The sequence below is a fragment of the Mustela nivalis genome (genome assembly GCF_964662115.1).
Source record: "Mustela nivalis genome assembly, chromosome: 2".
Lineage (NCBI taxonomy): Eukaryota > Metazoa > Chordata > Mammalia > Carnivora > Mustelidae > Mustela > Mustela nivalis.
This window is the reverse complement of record NC_139021.1, coordinates 11,276,456-11,298,240: the sequence shown is the minus strand read 5'-3', so window position 1 is coordinate 11,298,240 and position 21,785 is coordinate 11,276,456. Positions and strand designations below refer to the sequence as shown.

The 21,785-nt window shown below is 43.1% G+C and overlaps 1 protein-coding gene across 39 annotated transcripts in view; it reads right to left on the bottom strand.

The window, feature by feature from the left end:
• CYRIB (CYFIP related Rac1 interactor B) overlaps window positions 1-21,785 on the bottom strand; it is a 144,194-nt gene that overhangs the window by 64,898 nt on the left and 57,511 nt on the right. For 3 of the 39 annotated variants that reach the window (XM_082719755.1, XM_082719748.1, XM_082719756.1), the window contains exon 1: window positions 14,725-15,062. The exons of 32 other annotated variants lie outside the window; for them this stretch is intronic. The gene's annotated coding sequence lies outside the window, so the exon portion shown is untranslated. Of the gene's footprint in view, window positions 1-14,724; window positions 15,278-21,785 lie in introns of those variants that run through there. 4 more of the 39 variants (XR_014308613.1, XM_082719763.1, XM_082719743.1 and 1 more) reach the window with 4 other exon arrangements.

Below are 21,785 nucleotides of genomic sequence, written 5' to 3'. Positions count from 1 at the left end.
CAGAAAAAGAACAATGAAACATTTTGAGGAAAAAAGGACACTAAAATGATACTGATTTGTATGAACTACTCTCTCTGTAATAAGAGGCATTCCTTTGTTTTATATATTCTAAACCGTTCAAGAACAGTAATGAAAAGATTCTCCACCTGGTCTTACCTTTTCTTTAAGATCCTTAATTCATGTTTCCTCACTAAAAAACAACATGTAAGTGAAATTAGTTTTCACTCTTCCTGAAAATGTATCACATTTCAAATCAAAAGTGGAATTTTTAGCTTTCCTAAAAACCAGCATTTCTTACATCCTGGATAGCATCCTGTAGTCATACTCAATCCCCTAACCCATCTGGTATTTTCAGAGAATACATTTAGAAGAAGCAAAGCACATATTAAGGAGAGTAAGAATATATTTAAACCTTTAGGAAGCATTTGCTATAAGGGAAGAGGGCTATTAATATTTGTGAATACCTACTGTATACCATGCATTTTGCTACAGATCACAATTTTTTCAAAAAACACTGCAAAACAGATGATGTTACCCTATAATGTTACCCATTCCATAGAAAGTAAATGAGGAACATGAACCTCAGAAATTGGTTTACTTAACTCATGTCAGTGTTAAGGGTTAATCTGACTCAAGCACAGATCTGACTGGTCCCAAAGATGATGACATTTTAATCCATAACAAAATGCCTCAATGGGCACATTCTTCTTTGTTTTCATTGATAGTTTTCTTAATAGAAAAACAATTGTAACCATTACCCTGTACAAGCAAAACCTGTGGGATATAACCATAAAGCAATGTTATATCTACCACTGTCCTTTAAAGTTATTCTGTGGTGGCAGTTTAATGTCCCTGAACTTTTATTTAAGCAAGCCTATGACTTTGGTCATTTTCAAGTTATAAAAACTGTCAGAATTTAGAAATTGATAGACCCAGTTTAGTAGAATGGTCACAATTTGTCATCCTGCACTACCGCTTCTCGCCCTGTCCCAGTTCCGTCTGCAGCCCGCTCGATTTCAGGCCTGACAGGAGCACAGTGCTCGACCGGCTCTCCCTTCCGCCTCACTAGCCCTGCATGTAGCAGTTCAGGGCCATGAGAGGGCATGAGCACTCTCAGCTCAAAAAGTACGTAAATTTGATCAGTCAGGGAATGCCTTCTGGAGTTCCCTGCAAGCTCTCACCCACTCTAGGACTGGGATCTCTCACCACAATTTCTTGATGCAAGATAATACATCTCCGGCGGGAATCCGACCATTTCTTCCTCCCCACTCTGCCTCATACGACCCTGGTCCACTCGGGGTGCTCATCCCGTCGATGGGAAACATGTGCCCCTTCAGAACTCAGGGAGGATGGGCAGTCCACCTCCTCAGTAACCTAGCTTTGCTGTGCTGCCAGAGTAAACAGCTTCTCTTTCACGCAACAACAGTGAGACATCTACCCACTGTGTCCCCTAAACTACACAAGTTACATATTCAGCTCTCAAATCATTACCAGAAAGCTCCTGTACTGGAGAGGGAGCACGCCAAGAAGGGAGAGGGTAGGTTAGAAGAAACTCCTAGCACACTAACAACCTGGTTTAAAAACACTTTTCCAATATACAACAACTCAGTTCAAAAACTATTCTAATATACAGCTCCCTGATTTTTTTCTATCAACATGTGGGGTAGGTATTTAGCGGTCATAAATCCATTTTCTGGCTCTTAATTTTGCATACCTGCATGGGATGCTTATAACTCTCTTTAGAAACGTGCACCTCTCAACTTAGGGCCAAACTCAGAATAAAAAGAGTTCCATTTTCACATCTTATTACATGATATATTTAGCACTTCACTAAATTTTCCACAAAAAGTAGGAAGAAAAATCCGTAATCCCACCACAGTTAGCCAGTTAACACTTTAGCATGTTGCTTTCATCTGAAAATTTCTTCTTTTAAGTTTCCTTTTTAAAATCTTGTAGAAAAACACCTCATTTATATAATCCTATCATGCAATCCAGTTTCCCACAGAATTTCGGCATGCTTTTCACAAACACCGAATTTCCATTAAGCCAATGTAAAGGTGGCTTTCTGAAACTTGTCACACTGTCACTCCCCAAAATCAAAACCATAAGGCTCCCACTGCCAGAGATTAAATTTCAATCTTTTAAAATTAAGACAATTCTATATGGTCTCCTATATATGTTATGCCTCTAAATGTAACTTGAAGCCCTGTAGTCACAATATAAAACTCATACCCCAAGAAGCAGGTGAATGTCTGGGGAGTTTCTGATCATGGGATCTGACCTATGCCCAAGATGAGAAAGTGTTTCAGGGACTGGTCACAGTTCCACAATGATTGCTGGAAATATCATGAGATGGAGCTTTATCATGATTACAGGCAGGCTGAACCCATGAAATGCAACAGAGCATATCAACGTGGCAAGAACAAACTTGCAGCATGGATTGGTCCTCACATGACTGCAAATAAAACTCTATCACCACACATACAATATTTACTGGCTCCACACTCATGATCACAATGCCAAGAATCAATCTAATGCTCAAGAGCAGATTTATGGAAACTTTAAAGTGTTTAAAACTGGATTTGGGGATTATTTTTGTTAATGTTCCACAAATAATCTACCACCCATTCACGGAGCACACTCTAAAAAAATTGTTTTAAAGTCATATTTCAGCAGATGAAGTGAGAAATAAATTCCAATTAACATGCTACCAAGAAAAAAAAAGCACTCAGTTCTTAGCCCAAAGAATCTTTGCTTTTCTCAGAAGTGGATGTCAGTGAGAACTCACAGAATTACAGAAGTGCCTGAAGAAAGAAAAATAATCAGTTCTCTCTTAAAGTTAACAATAAATGTATTCACTCAAAAGTACACAAGAACAATGAGCGTGGGCAAATACTGATGCGTCTTTATGTATAACTGTAGAGGACGTGTGTACACTCATACAACATGCATGTATGTGCAGAGATATCTGGAGAGATGTTCACCAGAACACTACTTAGATGGTGATTTTTGCCTTCTTTTTTTTTCCATTTTGTCTCATTTTTAAAATAAATGAGCATACACTTTTACAATGAAAGAATGCTATTTGCACTATTAAAATATGGCATGATGAATAAAAACAGACACATAGACCAATGGAACAGAGTAGAGCCCAGATATGGACCCTCAACTCTATGGTCAAATAATCTTCGACAAAACAGGAAAAAATATACAGTGGAAAAAAGTCTCTTCAATAAATGGTGCTGGGAAAATTGGACAGCTATATGTAGAAGAATGAAACTTGACCATTCTCTTACACCGTACACAAACTCGAAATGGATAAAAGACCTCAACCAACGTGAGACAGGAATCCATCAGAATCCCAGAGGAGAACATAGGCAGTAACCTCTTCGATATCAGCCACAGCAACTTCTTTCAAGATACGTCTCCAAAGGCAAAGAAAACAAAAGCCAAAATGAACTTTTGGGAATTTATCAAGATCAAAAGCTTCTGCAGAGCAAAGGAAACAGTCAACAAAAACAAAGAGGCAACCCACAGAATGGGAGAAGATATTTGCAAATGACAGTACAGACATAAGGTTGATATCCACGATCTGTAAAGAACTCCTCAAACTCAACACACACAAAACAAGCAACCATATCAAAAAATGGGCAGAAGATATGATTAAACACTTCTCCAATGAAGACATACAAATGGCTATCAGACACATGTTCATCATCACTAGCCATCAGGGAGATTCAAATTAAAACCACATTGAGATACCACCTTACACCAGTTAGAATGGCCAAAATTAGCAAGACAGGAAACAACATGTGTTGGAGAGGATGTGGAGAAAGGGGAACCCTCTTACACTGTTGGTGGGAATGCAAGATGGTGCAGCCACTTTGGAGAACAGTGTGGAGATTCCTCAAGAAATTAAAAATAGAGCTTCCTTATGACCCTGCAATTGCACTACTGGGTATTTACCCAAAGATACTGATGTAGTGAAAAGAAGGGCCATCTGTACCCCAATGTTTATAGAAGGAATTGGCCACTGTCACCAAACTGTGCAAAGAACCAAGATGCCCTTCAACAGACGAATGGATAAGGAAGATGTGGTCCATATACACTATGGAGTATGATGCCTCCATCAGAAAGGATGAATACCCAACTTTTGTAGCAACATGGATGGGACTGGAAGAGATTATGCGGAGTGAAATAAGTCAAGCAGAGAGAGTCAATTATCATATAGTTTCCCTTATTTGTGGAGCATAACAAATAGCAAGGAGGATATGGGGAGATGAAGAGGAGAAGGGAGTTGAGGGAAATTGGAAGGGAAGGTGAATCATGAGAGACTATGGACTCTGAAAAACAACCTGAGGGTTTTGAAGGGGCGGGGGGTGGGAGGTTGGCGGAACCAGGTGATGGGTATTGGAGAGGGCACGTATTGCATGCAGCACTGGGTGTGGTACAAAAACCATGAATACTGTTACGCTGAAAAGAAATTAAAAAAAAAATACACTAAAAAAAAAAAGCTCATGAATAAAATAATAGTAACAATTAATAACAACAAAAAAAGGCATGACGAGCTACAGTAATCAAGACATGTGGTACTAGCAGAATAAGAGACATGTAGACCAATGAAACAGAAAAGAGAGTCCAGAAATAAACCCATACATCTAGGGTCAACTGATTCTCAACCAAGACACCACGGCAAAGCAACAGGGAAAAGGACAGCCTTTTCAACAGATGGCACTAAGACAACTGGTTATCTACATACAAAAAGGTCAACTTAAGAAATTTACCTCACATTATATATAAAAATTAATTAGGGGTACCTAGGTGGCTCAATCAATTGAGTGTCCGACTCCTCATTTTGGCTAAGGTCATGATCTCAGGGTCGTGAGATCGAGCCCTGTGACAGGCTCTGTGCTTGGCACAGAGTCTGCTTGGGATTCACTCTCCTTCTGTTCCTCCCACCGCTCACATGTGCTCTCTCTCTCTCAATAAGTAAATAAAATCTTTTTAAAAAGTTAATTAAAAATGGATCACAAACCCAAACGTAAGTAGTAAAATGATAAAATATGAAACATTTAGAATACATAGGCATAAATCTCATGGTCCTGGGTTGGACTAAGACTTCATGGACACAGAAACAAAAGAAGGATTCTTAAAAGCAAAGAAAAAGGTAAACTAGACTCTATCAAAGTTCAAAACCCTTGCACCTCAAATGATACCATTAAGAAAATAACAAGACAAGGCACAGACTGGGAGAAAATATTTGCTAATCATGTGACTTATAACTGCCTGGGATAAACTGTCTCACAGCACCTGTTTAATCCTACTTTACGACTCAAGGACAGTTTCCTATGACACTGTAAACCAGTTATACTTTAAAAAAAAAAAAAAATTGCCCACTCATCTCTCTCTTATGAGACCCAAATAAGACTCGAGAAAGAATCTGAGAGACCAGAGGCAGGGAAAGGACTTCACTAAAGCTTTGCCTGTATACCTCAACTAGGAAAACATGAGATGTTTAAATATTCTTTAATTATTTAAAATCACAGGCTATCTACTTACCCAAACTAAGCAAACTGAGAATGGTTTAAAAATTAAATTTGATTTTAATAAAATATAGGTGTATTTTTAAAAGCTGCTAAGAACACTGAAAATCAGCTAAAACAAAGTTCTTAAACGAACTTTTAATATGCTACTAGACTACTAAGAAGGGGTCAGTGACACATACCAAAGACAGAACACTGGCCAGTTGTCACCATGACACATACTATACTGGAACTTTGGCACACCCATTTCAAAGGGTTGCCAACCCCAGGCTACATATTTCGACTACAGCTTCAACATACTGTTCTATAAATAAAAAGGAAAAGCTTTGGTTTAACTATATTCACATTTTAATATAGGAAGCCCCAATTATCAGAGAGTTTGCAAAATGTAAGCTTTTATCCACTAGCTACTTAGAAGTGGTGCCACCATAGCTATTAAATTTCTTTACATCTCCAGCTCTGTACACTCATGTACACTTTAACCCAAATGGACAGAATAAATGAAGCTAACTTTTCTGAACTTCAGAAAACAACTTGGTAAATAATATTTATGTTAATACCAGAACATATTAAATATTCAAGTAAAAACAAGTTTAAACATAACAATCTTCAGCAAGTAAAGTTAAATTTTGAAATAATATTTCTTGAATTTGTTTACAGAAAATAATTGGACAGGAGTTAAAAATGCTGACTGATAAAATGAAGCCTAACCCCCTTTTAAAAAAATGAAAAAAAAAAAAAAAAAAAAGTTTAAACCTTCCTCCAACTATAGCCGCTTCCCCCGCCTTTTAAAACATTTATTTATGAGATGCCTGGGTGGCTCAGTTGGTTAAGCAACTGCCTTCGGCTCAGGTCCTGATCCTGGAGTCCCGGGATCGAGTCCCGCATTGGGCTCCCTGCTTGGCGGGGAGTCTGCTTCTCCCTCTGACCCTCCCAATTCTCATGCTCTCTCTTTCTCTCTCTCTCTCTCAAATAAATAAATAAAATCTTTTTTTTTTTTTTAAATATTTATTTGTCAGAGAGCAAGAGCACGTACCCACAAGCAGGACAAGCAGCAGGCAGGGGAGAAGCAGGCTCCCTGCTGAGCAAGGAACCCTAGGCATGACTTTACCCCAGGACCCTGGGATCACAACCTGAGCTGAAAGCAGATGCTTAACTGACTGAGACACGCAGGCATCCCTATGCTAGCCCCTAAATCTATACTGTCCCAAGATCTAAAGGAAAGGAAACCTCATTAAAAATGTGCTTATATTGTTGTTAGAATTTCCCAGAATTTTAAATAGAGAACTATTGTATGACATAAACAAAAACACAGTAATCTCATACTTTGCAACCCAAGGTGGTTTTCCCATAGTTCACTTTAATATGATGTCCCCCAAATTCTTAAGAAACATGTATCATTTTTTTCAAAAGATGTCTGGACATGTTAGCCATTACATTTTGAGTAGATACCAACTTACCTTGGAGAAAATACATCTCAAATGCTGATGCTCTGACTACTGCCATTAGTAAAAGTAGTAATACTGCCCTTCCTCTCTTGCACAGGAGTTTCATGTTTTCTACCAGCATCCATGAAAAGGTGGCATGGTAACTTACTAGCTTGTAAGTAGGGTATGATCTCAGATCATCATGGCTCTGGACAGTTTTGGCAGTAAGGATGGGATACTGACAGAGCCATCCATGACTTTCTAGAAGACAGAGGTCTACGAAACGGAAAGACACCCTGGGATCTGAGAGTGGTCCTGACCGTAGGTGGGAAGAAGGTGAAAATATGGACCCCTACCGCCCTACCTGTTAATGAACAGGAGCTGGATTAATGTTCAGAAACTGAGTAGTGAGAATGGAATTGAAATCAGCCATCCAAATGGTGACTCGGTAGTTGTTCATTCTCCTCTGGACTGGCAGAGGAAGGGATATGCCAAGACAACGGGGCAACAGCCCTGTGTTTCCAAATGAAAGGCAATGTGGCTGTGACTATTGAGCCCTGGAATCCCCAAAACTAAAATTGATTATGTAAATAATGATGGTCTTGCTGCCAAAGTGAAGGTTTAGTTGGACAAAAGTATTAGAAGTTCCTTTGACTGAACTATGAGGGAATGACCAAAAGGGAATACAAAGCTTTGACTGCTGGTACAGATGCTTTCTCCCTCCATGCTGCCATCTCCACCCTGCTCTACTTCTACCCCCAAAACTCTTCTGCTTTACAGAAAAAATGATATAGTATGGGGCTGAGGTCTCCCTGACCCCAAGGCCACAAGGCCAATAAGCTGCCTAGAGAACTTTAGAGAGGGACTCAAAGCTTTAAGGTTCGTTTAGATATAGACACCCATGTCATCACCACCCTACCCAGTCCCAAGAAGGAGAGAAAAATCTAGATTCAATTAATAGTTTGAGCAGGATTTAGAGGGGAAAAAAAAATGAATGTGACCAAAGGACAGGGCTCTTTGGGCCAGTTCAATATTCTGTTGCTGCCTCTACATCCCAGTGTGTAGTTAGAAGTTTCCATATGTTACGCGGTTGTCCCTCCCCACCGTGTAAGTGCCAGAGGGGATTCTCCCAATCAGGAAGAGTCACATGTATAAGAATACTAGTACTTTTGGGGCCCCACAAGCCTAATGACCCGTTTTTTGGTTGGGTCTGTGTGACTTGCAATTTTATTGATTAGAGCTTCTGACAGAGGGAGACAGTCTCCACCTGCAGGTGCCCCAGGGGGTTCTCAATTCTTTGTCTCTGCATGCTCCTTCTCTAAAGTAATTGTGAGCATGCTATTGGCCGCCCGTGGAAACTGAGTGCCTGACTCACGGAGGCCTCATGAGTCCCCAGGCTGATATTCCTACTTTGGTTTTCTAACCTACTGTCCCCTCCCCACCCCCAATTTACTCTAAAGGGCAGTTTTTAAAGGGGTCAAATGTGTCCCAGCTTCCAAACCTCCAGGCTTATCCTATGAAAAAAGCATTTGTCATTCACTTTACCAGCTGCCCCTGCCAAATAAAGGACCCAACAGCATAAAGTGTCAACTGCTAATGTTCGGCAAGGCTCTTCTCTCCCTAAATCAAATTATTTGGAATCCTGAGCAATCTTGCTGCAAAGGAGGTATAGGTAAAAGCTTAAGCCAATTGGGGTGCCTGGGTGGCTCAGTGGGTTGAAGCCTCTGCCTTCGGCTCGGGTCATGATCCCACAGTCCTGGGATCGAGCCCCGCGTCAGGCTCTCTGCTCCGCGGGGAGCCTGCTTCCTCCTCTCTCTCTCTCTCTCTCTGCCTCTCTGCCTACTTGTGATTTCTCTCTGTCGAGTAAATAAAATCTTAAAAAAAAAAAAAAAAAAAGCTTAAGCCAATAGAAGAGAGCTGATAAAAGCAGGTTTACCTTTCATTTCCAATCAACCTAGATCCAAACAGGGGCTGCTTAGAGAGCTGTTTCCACATGGTTTGTCTCCTGTCACTGTCCACAGAACCCTGAGAAGCTGTAGGAATGCAGGTGCAGACTCAAGGCGTGGTGGAAATGGACTGTACATCATGGGGCAGAACCCTATGCTCTTCTATCCCACCTGGACAGAGCCCAGGGAGATTGACCTCCCAGGAGTATCCACGTTGGTCTGATAACCTAAGTCTAGGATGGGCCAACTCCATAACTAACAACGTCGAGAGTCAACTGAAAATTCATATTTGAGCATACATCTGGTTTTGTCTTAGCCCCAGCAGTATCTCAGCTTTACATGAAAAAGTAGTAACAGGACCCTGGGGAAAATTTATGCCCTATTCTATTACTGGAAGCAAAGTTACAGGCTCTATAGAGCCTAAGTCCAGTAAATCATCAAATCTTATGGATTTAATACCATTTCTCCATTGTCAGTACTCCAATGCTGATCGCTATCAATTCTTCCCTGGACTTTAACAACAACAGCCTCTTAGTTTGCCGACTTGTACTGAATCTTACTTTACCTTCAATCCATTCTCCAAAAACTGTCAGAACAAGCTAGTATTTCACCTCCCCTCCCTTAAAATCCTATAATGGTTTCCCTATGGCCTTCAGTCCAAACTAACCTGAACTTGTTAACACCACTCGTGCAGCCAGGCTTCCAGTTTACCCATTGTGTACTTCCTTCCCACCCCTCTTTTACAGAACCAGTATCCATTTCTAAAATGTACCTGACCTCTCTTATCTCAAAGCTTTTGCCTCTCCCTCATTTATGCCCATGCATTCTCCCTTTTGTCTGACTGACTACTGGTCCACTCCTTAGGTTTTAGTTTAATTGGCATTACAACATGGGCGTTTACCCTGACTCCTAAGATTAGGTACCTATGGAATATACAGACTGAACTCACATTGTCTATTTTTCTCTCTCCTACTCTAAGGAGATACCACTAGTATTTTATTCACTGTTATTATAAGTCTGCTCCTGTGTTTATTAACTACTTGCAGGATTAATAACCATCATATACCAAGTATTATGCTAGTTGTCAAAAATACATTATCAAAAGCAAGGTTTTTTTTTAAAGATTTATTTATTTGAAAGAGCAAGTGCGGGGGGAGGAAGAGAAAGAATCTCAAATCAGTGGGGAGTTTGCTTGAGATTCTCTCTCCCTTCTCCCTGTGTCCCCCTTCCCAAAAAAGGAAACATGTTAACTTAATAAAATTATATTTTGCCCTCCCTACCACATTGCACTGAAATATAAAAACTTCATAAGAATTGTGAAGCACATAGCAAGGATATTATTATTTCCATTTCATAGGTAATCGGAGAATCTTCACTCTCTGAACAAAAGCCAATCACGGCTTAAGTGCAAGGTTTTGTCCATACATACTAAAATTTTACAGTGAGTAGAATCTCTCAGTTAAAGTACAAATCAGAAACTGTAAAAGTCTACTTCAAGACCTAGTAAATCACGGATTATTTAAATTAGTGCCTTCAACTCTCTGTTACTCTCAAAAAGAACAGAGAAATGGCATAAATAATTCCCAAATAATTTTTGGGAATATGTCATAACTTTTTCATAGAAAGTATGTCCTAAAATTGTTTGACCTGAATTAGTATTCAGTGTAACATGAATTATCTGAGAACATGCCAATTTATGATTAGAAGAAATATTCTAAGCACAATGAAGTGTATTAGTTTAGGTTTATAATACAATACCAGACACACTGCACCAATGGGAATGTATCAAGCAGAAATTACTCCCATGGCAGAATATAACTGTACAGAATTGAAAACTTCACAGGGTTGCATACAACAGCACCACAGAATGTCATCTTTACAAAATAAATTAAATAGCTATAAAAATATATCTTTGCATTAGGTCTTCTACTTAAAACAAAATCACCCCAACATCTTCAGAAAAAAAGCCATTCTCACCAATGGTACCACTATCAGGACAAAGGATGTGTCACCAGAAATGTGTGTGTACATTCTAAGAATGATTTCCTTGTTCAAAAAGTTTTACAAATGTCACTCACCTTCATTCCAATATACTTACAGGAATGGGCAAAGGGTGAAGCTAAGCAGGAAATTATAATCCTGGCTCACAAGAGAGTAGAGAAGTGGTGAACATTTTCCATCCTGTATGTCAGCTGACAAAGTTTTTAGGTTGGCTGTCTTAAGTATGCCTTCTAAATATATAATATAAAATACAGGACCTCAAATTAGTACTTTGAAATAGAATTTTAGTAAAGACTACAAAGCACAGAGGCCTGGGTTTATGCCACCCACCCTACTTGGGAGGCATACTTGGAGAAGTTACCTAAGCTTTCTGAGCCTGACATTGCTAATGTTAACTTGGAGTTAACTAGGAATTAACCTATACCATGCAGGATTGTCATTAAACTGATAAAGAACTGGTAAAGAACTTGGCGTACAGTACACGCTCACTACCACAGCATAATAATTAAAGAGCCAAGACCAAGTTCTATCACTTAGTAGCTGTGTCACTTCAGTTATTACTTAACTTCAGTTTCCTAGTGTGTGACATGGGAATACTAACACTCACCTAACAAAGTGTTATAAAGACTGAATTTCTTAGAACTCAACCAGGCAAGTGGTAAACACTATGTGTCAGTTACTATTAATGTTATCATTACCACCACCACTGAAATATTACATAACCACTGGGATGCCTGGGTGGCTCAGTCAGTTAAGCATCTGCCTTCGGCTCAGGTCATGATCCCAGAGTCCTGGGATAAAGTTCCACATTGGGCTTAGAGTCTGCTTCTCCCTCTGCCCCTGCTCATTCATTCTCTCAATCTCTCTCTCAAATAAAGAAGATCTTTCAAAAAAAAAAAAAAAAATTACATAGTCACTGTCACATTATTGATGATACCTTCCATTTCTGCCACCTGAAAAAATATCTCAAAAAATTAACCTCATTTTAGTGAACTGATCATAATACAGGATGAGCTTACGCAGCTGAGAATTTTTATGGTGACTTAAAGTGCACAAGATGTAACCTGAATTGACTGTTGCTCAGGAATACTGAGAAGATATCAAATATCCATTCTAAGTGAACAAATCCACTCAATGGACTAAAGCATACCACAAAATGACATGTCTACTGTACTTTCTTTGTATTTTCTCCCCCAAAAGATCTCAAAGCAGTAGAAATAATCAAACACAGCAATCCTCAAAATATACAAACTTACGAAAACTGCAGCTGAGAGCAATCAACATTTTTCCCCAAACTTTTGCCACACAATCACAAAATGATGCTATAGTCAAAAACTCTTTGACCTTGCCATTCTTTCAATTATTCAAAACATTTGGGTATCCACTGAGCACCAGGCTAAATTCTGGTGCAGTAAAAGAAAAGGAGAGACCAACAATAACCGTGGCAATGTCACTAACAATATAATTAAATACTTCCAAATATTATAATTGTGTTTCCTTAAACAGTGAAAAAGCAAATTATAGGCCCTAACGGTTAAGTGCATCAGTACTTAATGATTTAAGTAACCTCATATAAGCAACAGTCCAGGATTTTCCCCAAGGAAACCAGGAGTATAATGAAATAGGCATCCCTCTATACTCCTCAATTACTTACAATGGTAAATGATCATTCCAAATATGAGTACAATAATCTCAAGAGTGAAACTATGTAACAGATTTTTAACCTATTTTTGGGGAAAGTTCAGAGAAATAGAAAGTTCTAAGTCTGATCATGTAAAATATCACCTGTAATCTATCAGAAATAAACTATATTCGCTTAATCTTAGAACCTGAAATTTTATTTTTGTGGGGGCAACTAGAATCAATTTACTAATCATGTCTTCCTTTGATGAACCAGTTTCATAGGAGAGAAAAATCTAGCCTCTATTCAATTATGAAATGATCTAGAGTTTATACTACAGATCCAGAACCGGAGACAATCCATGAGCTTCCACTGGAGCAGCTATGTAACTGTTAAAAGTTCTAAAGAATTGAAAAATGTGTTACCTAACAAAATTGTTCTGCCAAAGAAAGGCAATCCTAACTATGAGTTAATAAATCTTACTGCTAGAGTGGTTATCCAAAACCTATAAGAGAACAAACATCCAAGTGCCTTTTTAATACCTAGCTCCCCAGAAAGGCTATTAGAAAATGCTGACATTAGCGCTGATAGCAATGGTATCATTCTGATATCCAGGTAGGTATACCACAGGACTAAAAACCTTTCTTTGACTTCATTATTACAGACTATGACTGTCATATGAAAAAAGGGGAGCCTATCATTTCATCTCATGGATGCTGATCAGGCAGTTGTAGCCAACTACACTTCACCAGGGGGTTATCGAATAAGCCCCAATTACCAAGTGCTATAGACACAAAGCTTCTGTTTCTATTATTAAATATAATTAAAGAATTAAAAGGATCAGTGTATTTTTCGAGAGGTACATTTGTCTAAAATGATTCGCAATAAGTCCCCAAAGACCCAAGTGAATGAAATTCCTTCAGCTATATAAAACACTCCTCTGGAATGTCAGTCTGCCAAACTGCAAGACTGTAAGAACACAAAATTGACTGATACACATTTTCCACATAAAGATTATGGAGTAAAATGATGGCAAACGCAATAAATACACAGGAGGGGGGGGGAAATGTAAACAAATTCCACAAATCTTTGTCTTATCCAGAATGGCACTTTGTGGTACTGCAAGAATTCAGGCATTTAATCGGTATTCCACACACCAGGGGACCCTCGATGACTGCTGTTGACAAATTCGAGGAGAAAAAGTCTCACCAACCAACAGTAGTAACAGGTAATGTTGCAAATCAGTCATGACACCAAGAGGGCAGGAAGGTGGAGGAGTAGAAAGAGTAACAATCTTCTGCCAAATTTTACATTCTAAGAAAATTAACCCATCATAGATAACACTCCCGGGGAAAGGAAAGGAAAAAAAAGAAGATGATGATATTTGGTACAGCCTAGAATAGCCATGAGTTACAGACACACACAGCAATTGCCACTTGCACTACATTTTGACAGTCACAGATTTGGGTAATTATAGTAGAAACTGTGTGTTTTGGAAACACCCTAAGACCACACCCTAGGGCTGAGAACCTGGACTTTGTAAGGCTGGGAATTTAAGAGGTCAACGCGGTGTTTGGGTTGCACGGGCCGGCCGCGCAGGTGGAAGGGCGGAGAGGGGCAATAAAGACACCAACTTTCACGCGGGTGACCAGGAGGGCTGGCGGCCGCGGCGAGGCGTGGCGGAAAAGGGAAAAGGGGGTGTGGATCTGTGGGTGAGTCCGCGGAGAAAGGGAGGGAGGAAAGGCGGCCGCGAGGAGGAAAGGGAGGTGGGCGCCGCGGGTGGGGGGCGAGCGCCGACGCGGGAGGGGAAGAGCCGGCGAGCCGGAGATCACGCGCGGCCGCCGGCGCTGGGGCTGGGAGGGCGCGGCGAGCACGCGCGTGGAGTTGCGGGTGGGAGGAAGGGGAGGAAGAAAGGAGGTCCGAATGAATGAGCGCCGGCGGCGCCGGGGCCGGGGCCGCGGAAGAAGGGGTCGGGGCGCGGCGGGCCGGCGGGCGGGGGGCGCCCGCAGAGGTGCAACCGCAGAGCCGGGGGTGGGCGCCAGGGCGGGCCCACGGCGCCGGGGGCCGAGGAAGCCCCGCGCCGGCGCGGCCCCCACCGTGCCCGCCTCTCCGCCAAAATGGGGTCGAGGGGCAGGAACGCGAGGGGCGTGAGGGAAGGGGGGAAATGGTAAAAATAAATCGCTCACCCTCCGCGCGAGCCTCCGGGCTCTCTCAGCCCCGCTCCTCCGCCCTCCTCGAGCCGCGGCGGCGGCTCCTCAGCGGCGCTAGAGGGAGCCCCGGGCCCGGAGCGGGGCAGCGGCGGCGGCCGGACCAGGAGCCCCTCCGCACCTGCCCCTGTGGCGGAGCCGCGACGAGTCAGGCGGCGGCGGCAGCAGCGGCGGCGGCTCCGAACGGGGAGGGCAAGTGACCCGGATGTACAGGGTAACGGCGAGGAGGGGGAGGAGGGAATGCCAGGAAGTGAGGGCGCCGCGGACCTGTCCGGCCGTGCGCATGCGTCGCGCGCCCGCCCCGCAAGGTAAATCCTCGGCCTTCCTTCCCCGCCCCTCTTCTCCCGCCCCTCCTGAAGGGGGCGGAGCGAGGCCGGGGACAGGTGGTCCGGCGCGGGAGGGAGGAGAGCAAGGGGGCGCGGCCACCGCCTCCGCGCCCCCCGCCCTCCTTAAAGGGGCAGCACGTCCGCGCGGAGATGGCATCTGGGTGGGTCCGAGTCTTGCAGCCTTCTCATTTTACAGAAGGAAAACTGAGGTTCAGAGGTCGGCGGTAGCTGCCTCAGGTCAGCGAGCTCGGAAATAGCAGGAACTGGAACTCGGAGCTCGCAGTTGAGGGCTCTTTGTGCTGAACTCAGCGAAGCTGCCACCTCCCACCCCTCTCCAGGCCTGGAATGGCTGGGCTGGTTGGCACGCCTTTCCCTCTCCGCCAGGTACTGAACTTCACTCCCGCGCCCCGACTAGGCAGAAGCGCTGGCAGGTTCCCCAGAGGTGCACCGTTATTGCCTGTGATGGTATCGTGGACACGCCCTGGGGAAGTGTTAAATGATCAGTCTGAGAACAGAAATCAGGCGCCGCTTGAGACTTGTACCTTGCCACGCATGGCTCTTTCAGATAAATGAGGTTTTTGTTCTAGGGTTCCGCTCTGGGCAAAAATGTCCGGGGCGGAGTGTGGGGGGTGGGGTGGGGGGGGCAGAGAACTTGGACGTGGCCCAGGGCACAACATATTATTCCCCTAATCCACCTTCACCCTTGAACATAAATGCTCCCTCTTTACATAAAAAACCTGAACATCCCATCTAGCTGGTTCGTCCCAATCCCACTATGAAACTCAGATTTTTTTCATTAACACTAAAGTGTAAATGATCACAATGTTACCTTTCTCTGGAATATTTTATGTTTGAGCACATCGTCACCGTGGAGGTAAATGGTTCTGAATATTTGGGGTCAAGGCCCTACTGAAAATCACACAAAAGGAGGGGTTTTACTCCCCCAGAAAAACTGCATACAATGTCAGGCGATTCATGATCCCAGGAAGCTTACCTACGAAACCCTGATTATGAACTCTGTTCTGGTCAAATAGGTAAAATCCCAGGAACTATCCAGTCCTTACCAGATACAGCCAAGAAATCAGTCCTTGCCCCAAACATAGAAGAGCAACCCTTACCTTATTTTAGCCTTTTGTCTTCCCATTGAGTTACATGGAGACTACATCGTATGAGCTATACTATATAGAAATGTGTTAAAAGAGTCACAGGGAGATTAGATGCCTTTTTCAAGGCACACACTAAAGGCAAGAGTCCTAGGCCTCAGCCTTTTGCCCTAATTATCATAATTTAGGATTATTTAGGGGTTCTATACTGTATCTATTATAATCTTCATCGATTTCGATTAAACTGAGGGAGCCAATTTTTTGCCAACACTGATGCTAACAGGATGGTCTTCACAATCCAAGAACTATGGTCCATGTTTATGACACACTGAGACCCATCCTTAAATAACCATGGTCCAGAGAAACCCACCATCCTCGATTTGTACCAAGGAAGAGAGTTCATACACCTGCGCCATCCCTTAAATATGTGCTCTGTGTAACCAACCACACACCTCTACCTCAATATCCCAACAAAAGCAGAAATATCTTCCATTGTATTCCCAACCCCATCCAGTTTAGCTCAAATATCTCCCATTATGGGGAACCCATTACTGCACTGTCAGCCTCTTCTCATTGTGAGGAACCTCTTCTTTTACACTGAGCAAAAATCTGACACCCAACAATTTTCATCCACTGGTCCTAATTTCATCTCTGGAGAGCAACACAGACATGATGCCAGCCTGAGGGGGCTTACAGTCCAGCCAAGAAAAGTCCATGATGAGTGATAACCATAAAATAAGATCAGCCCCCTTTCAGAAATACCTTTCTTCTTGTCAATTCAATTCTAGACCCATTCCTAGCCTGTGTCACAACTCACATGTAAGCTCGACCACTACCCCGTGTAGGATATCCTGAAAATGGGAATAAAAAAGAAGACCTTAAGAGAAGTGCTGAATTTATTCTTCCCCAGTCCTTTCTTTGTCATCCTGCCTGAATGTAATCCCACTTCAGCTGAGATCGAAGCTTTCAAAGTTTTATGTTGAAAAAACAAGCAGGAGGATGCAAAAAAGAGGTTTACATAAGGGAACTAGGCTCTTGATGATTTAATCACTGTGACTTGTTAGCATTTTTCTTTGTGAGTCGTTCCTATGTGCCAGGCACCGTACTAAGCACTTTACTTGCATGTCCTCTGTTGCTTTTTAGAATCTCCCTATATGGTACTGTTATGTCCATCTTATAAATGAGGCAACCAAGGCTCAGTATCAGAACCAGGATTCAAACCCAGTGTGTCAACTCCACAGTTGTCCATTTACATAACTAGACTCTGTTTTTGTGAATTTCAGAAGTTCCTGATGCCTTCTTTAAATGCTGTTTCCTTTGAAAATTGCACTACTGAATCAACTTGAAAACATTACAAAGAATCAATTGTTTCACTTAATCATTGATATATTCAATCAACACAAAATTCTGCCCCTCTATTATGTCGTAGGCACCATGCCAAGGGTTTAAAGTGGAGTACAGTAGACAGGGTAGGTGCCTGTCCTGGAGGGGCTCAGGATTTAGTGAAAGAGCTGCGACCTCAGATGACGGCAGAGCACGATTCACTGTAACCTAGGAAAGTGGAAGAACCAGCCATCCCTGGAACGGCTGTGAAAGCTTCAGAGAGGATGGGTTTGGTCTTGAAGAGATCAGGGAAGGGATGAGAAGAAAAGGCAGAGGAAGGGGAGTGCATGACATGCTGGAGGGAAGACTGGGTGAGATGGTGGAGAATCACCTCAACCACCATGCTACGGAGTTTGAACTTGCCTCCTGAAGGCAGTAACAAGTGAACAGCAGCGTCTCAGCAAGGGAGAGACATATTTAGATGTTGTCTTGATATATCAAGATCACTCCAAGAGGGACTACAGCGGGATTGAGAATGGGGGCCCGCAGACCACTGAGGTTGCTGTGTAGTGCAGGAGAGAAATAATGAGAGCCTGCTTTAGGAAACTGGCAGTGGAGAGCAAGAATGGGCACTAGAATTAAGATACTGATGTCGAGGGGTGTCCAGGTGGCTCAGTTGGTTAAGCGACTGCCTTTGCCTCAGGTCGGATGTCAGGGTCCTGGGATCAAGTCCCATGTTGGGCTCCTTGCTTGGTGGGGAGCCTGCTTCTCCCTCTCCCTCTGCCTGCTACTCTGCCTGCTTGTACATGCTCGCTCTCTCTTACTCTCTCTCTCTCTCTGTGTCAAACAAGTACATAAAATCTTTTTTTTTTTTTAAAGATACTAATGTATCTACAGGAGTTTGTAACTAGTTGAATCCTGGGGAAGAAGCAGCAGGAGCTGTGGGACTCTGACATTCCTAGCTTAGCAGACCAACTGGAAGGTGATACCAGTCCACCCCCAGTACCTTCACATAGTTTTCATTCCTCTCCTCTTCCCACCTTTACCCATGTGAACGCACGTTGCTTCAACTGTTGTCAGATACACGCAACTGTTTCCCAATGCCTCTTCCCACCTTTACCCATGTGAACGCACGTTGCTTCAACTGTTGTCAGATACACGCAACTGTTTCCCAATGCCGTTTCAGATTTCTACAGTCAACATTTATCATTTTAATGGCTGCAGAACATTGCATCACATTGAAATAGCTCCATTTCCTTCAGTTACTAAAGGTTCACACCCTGCATGCCTCGTTTATCCTAGACTCATCTGGTTCTGAGCATTTTGCAAGGGATGGGTTCGGTGAGGGAAGAGGGCCTTTAGGTGAACGGTGTAAGAAAAGTGTGGCCACAAGCGCCAGGGAAGCTGCAACTCTCGTGGGAGTCTACTGAGCAAAGGTGTGGCACAGACAACTGCTGAGCCGTGGAAGAGAACACATCAGCCTTCCATTTATTCCGTCATCCAGCAATGCATTCTCATGAAGCTGAGGACAATACAGCAGAGCCCAAACCCCCTCAAAGCTCTGCTTTCAGCCCAGCCAGGGCCTGAGTCCTGTTCTTACACTTTGTACAAGTTACTCAACCTCTCAGGGCCTGTTTCCCCACAAGTGAGTTGTAAAGATGAACCTGGTGAAAACTTACAAAACTAGAATGGAACTAAACGTGCGTTAAGTTCAATAATGATTTCTGGTGTTGGTCCCTTCCCTATGCTTTCTTGACTCCCATCATTTTCTTGAGTTTCTGAGCAAAACCACCAGGCAGCAATGCATGTACTAGAGGTAAGAGCCTGAATCTGCCAGAGTGAACCAGGGCCACTCACTTGACCTCAGGAACCTTTCATTTCCCATCTGGGAAACCCACCTAAGAGCCTTGTTCACAGGAATGTTGCAAAGCTCTCCTTCAGTACTATACAGGAAAATGTGTTCAAAGACCCAAAGTACAATGTTATTAACAACTATTACTGCTGTTACAGACATTGCTGTATTCTTGGTTTCTCCCCATTGAAAACAAACAAACATACACACACACACACATTCCCCCTCCACATAAGTTCCTTGGACCGAAATTTCTGGGTTAAAGGAACTGACCACTGTTACGGTTCTTGACGTGCGCTGCTCAGATCGCTCTTAGGGAGGACTCTGGATGGTGTTACCATACTTAACTCAGGATCACCATATAACTCCTCAGCCTAACATTCAGGGACTTCTGTCAACTGCTTCCCTCCTCCTCTTGGTGGAAAGAAGGAATATTGAGGAAAGAGGCACCCTCCCAAACATGTCCAGGGTGGGTAAGAACAAAGACTCCAGTGCCCTGCCTTATGCCTGAGCATCCAATGGGCGAGTCTGACAAACCCAGAAGACCGGGGAAGGAGGCCTGGACGTCCCCAGGGCAACACTCCAGGCCTGTCTGCAATGAAAGATGGCATCAGAGCTCCTACCCAAAAGCAATGAAGTACAAAGCCAACAACTCAAACCCTGACATACTCCTGACACTCCCGTGACCTAGCAAAACATTAACCAATCTCTCGGGCCGTATTTCCCCAGAGGCTCTGTCTATGAGCCTCTGTCATGTTCCCAAATGTAACATTCTCACAAGTGGGCAGTTCCACAACATCCGCTTTGGCCAGCCTTCGGGGTGACCTGCAGGAAGGTGGCAGGCTCTCACAGCTGGTCCTTCCCTGTGCCTCCAGTACGCCTTCCAGCCTCTTCAAGTGGCTGTTTCTTGGCCTTGCAGTTCAAGGGTCACCTCCTCAAAGTGGTCCTCCCCATCGCCCCACACCTAGCTCCTGTCAGTCATTCCTATAGGTCACTGGCTTTTCTCCTTCTCAGTACTTATTACAACCGTAAATATTTTTTTTATTTTCTAGCTTAAAAATGTTTTTATTCTTTTTTAAAAGAGTTTATTTATTTGAAGCCCCTGGGTGGCTCAGTTGGTTATGCATCTACCTTCGGCTCCAGTCATGATCCCAGGGTCTTGGGATCCAGCCCCCCATCGGGCTCCCTGTTAAGCAGGGAGCCTGCTTCTCTCTCTCCCTCTACAGCTCCTCCTGCTTATGCACTCCTGCTCTCTCTCTCTCTCAAATAAATAAATAAAATTTTAAAAAGAGATTTTACTTATTTGAGAAAGAGTGAGTGAGAGAGAGAGCAAGATCGGGAAGGAAGGGCAGAAGGAGAGGGAGAAGCAGATTCCCCACTGAACACGGAGCCCAAAGCAGGGCCGGATCTCGGGACACCTAGGGTCAGGACCTGAGCTGAAGGCAGACGCTTCACCATCTGAGCCACCCAGGTGCCCCTTAAAAATGTTTTTAGAAAAAGCCTCCCATGAAAACACCAGCTCTGTGAAGGCAGAGGCCGGGGCTATCTTGCCCAGTCCAACACCTGTCATTGTGCCCACACTGCTCCTAGGAGACCCTCAATAAGCATGCAGAATGACTGGGTAAAAAAAGGAGGTTCCCAGCCACTCCATACCTTCCTTTCACCCCAACTATATGAATAACACATGTTGACTGCAGAAAAATTTGAAAACACAGATGAGCAAAAGGAAGAAAATATAAACACTTATGATCCAACCTCCCACCATGTGGATACCCTTCCAAATGTTTTTTCATATCTATATAAAGATAATGCATATATTTTTATAAATATGGTTCCTATTCTAAACTAATCTGCTGTGCTCCATTTCATGGTGTATCTTAATCACCTTTCCTTAATAAAAGTACTTGAGCTGCCCCATTGTGAAAAGCTCTGTAACACTCAGCCCTGTCACCATACCATAAAGGATATAACACATCTCCTGGTGTTGAGCTAAAGGGGAGGTTTCTTCAATGTCAATAAAGGTAACATGTTTTAACACAGCACTTCCCTCTTGACAAGCTTCCCATTTTTTCCTCTCTGTCTGTATTGCTTTGGACCTTGTATTTCTCCAGAACCGTACTCCCCACCGCCCATTCACCACCTGGAGTTTAATATTAGAGTCCCCGTCAACTGCAGAAGCAAAATGGTCTGCAGCTGACATCTGACGAAGCCAGGACAATGCCTCGGAGTTCAGTTGGAGAATCTGTGGCAGGTACAGGGGACAGAAATCAAGATTTGTGTTTTCTTGCCAAGATTTTAATGTAAAAAGAGGAAGAAACTTCCAAAGCAAGCCTTAGTTTGGCCTCCCCAGCCCTGCCCTAAGGCAGTTTTTCCCAGTTTTACAGGCTGGTGGTTCACAGAGTTTACTGATGTCCTAAGCAGTCTGAACCCCAAAGC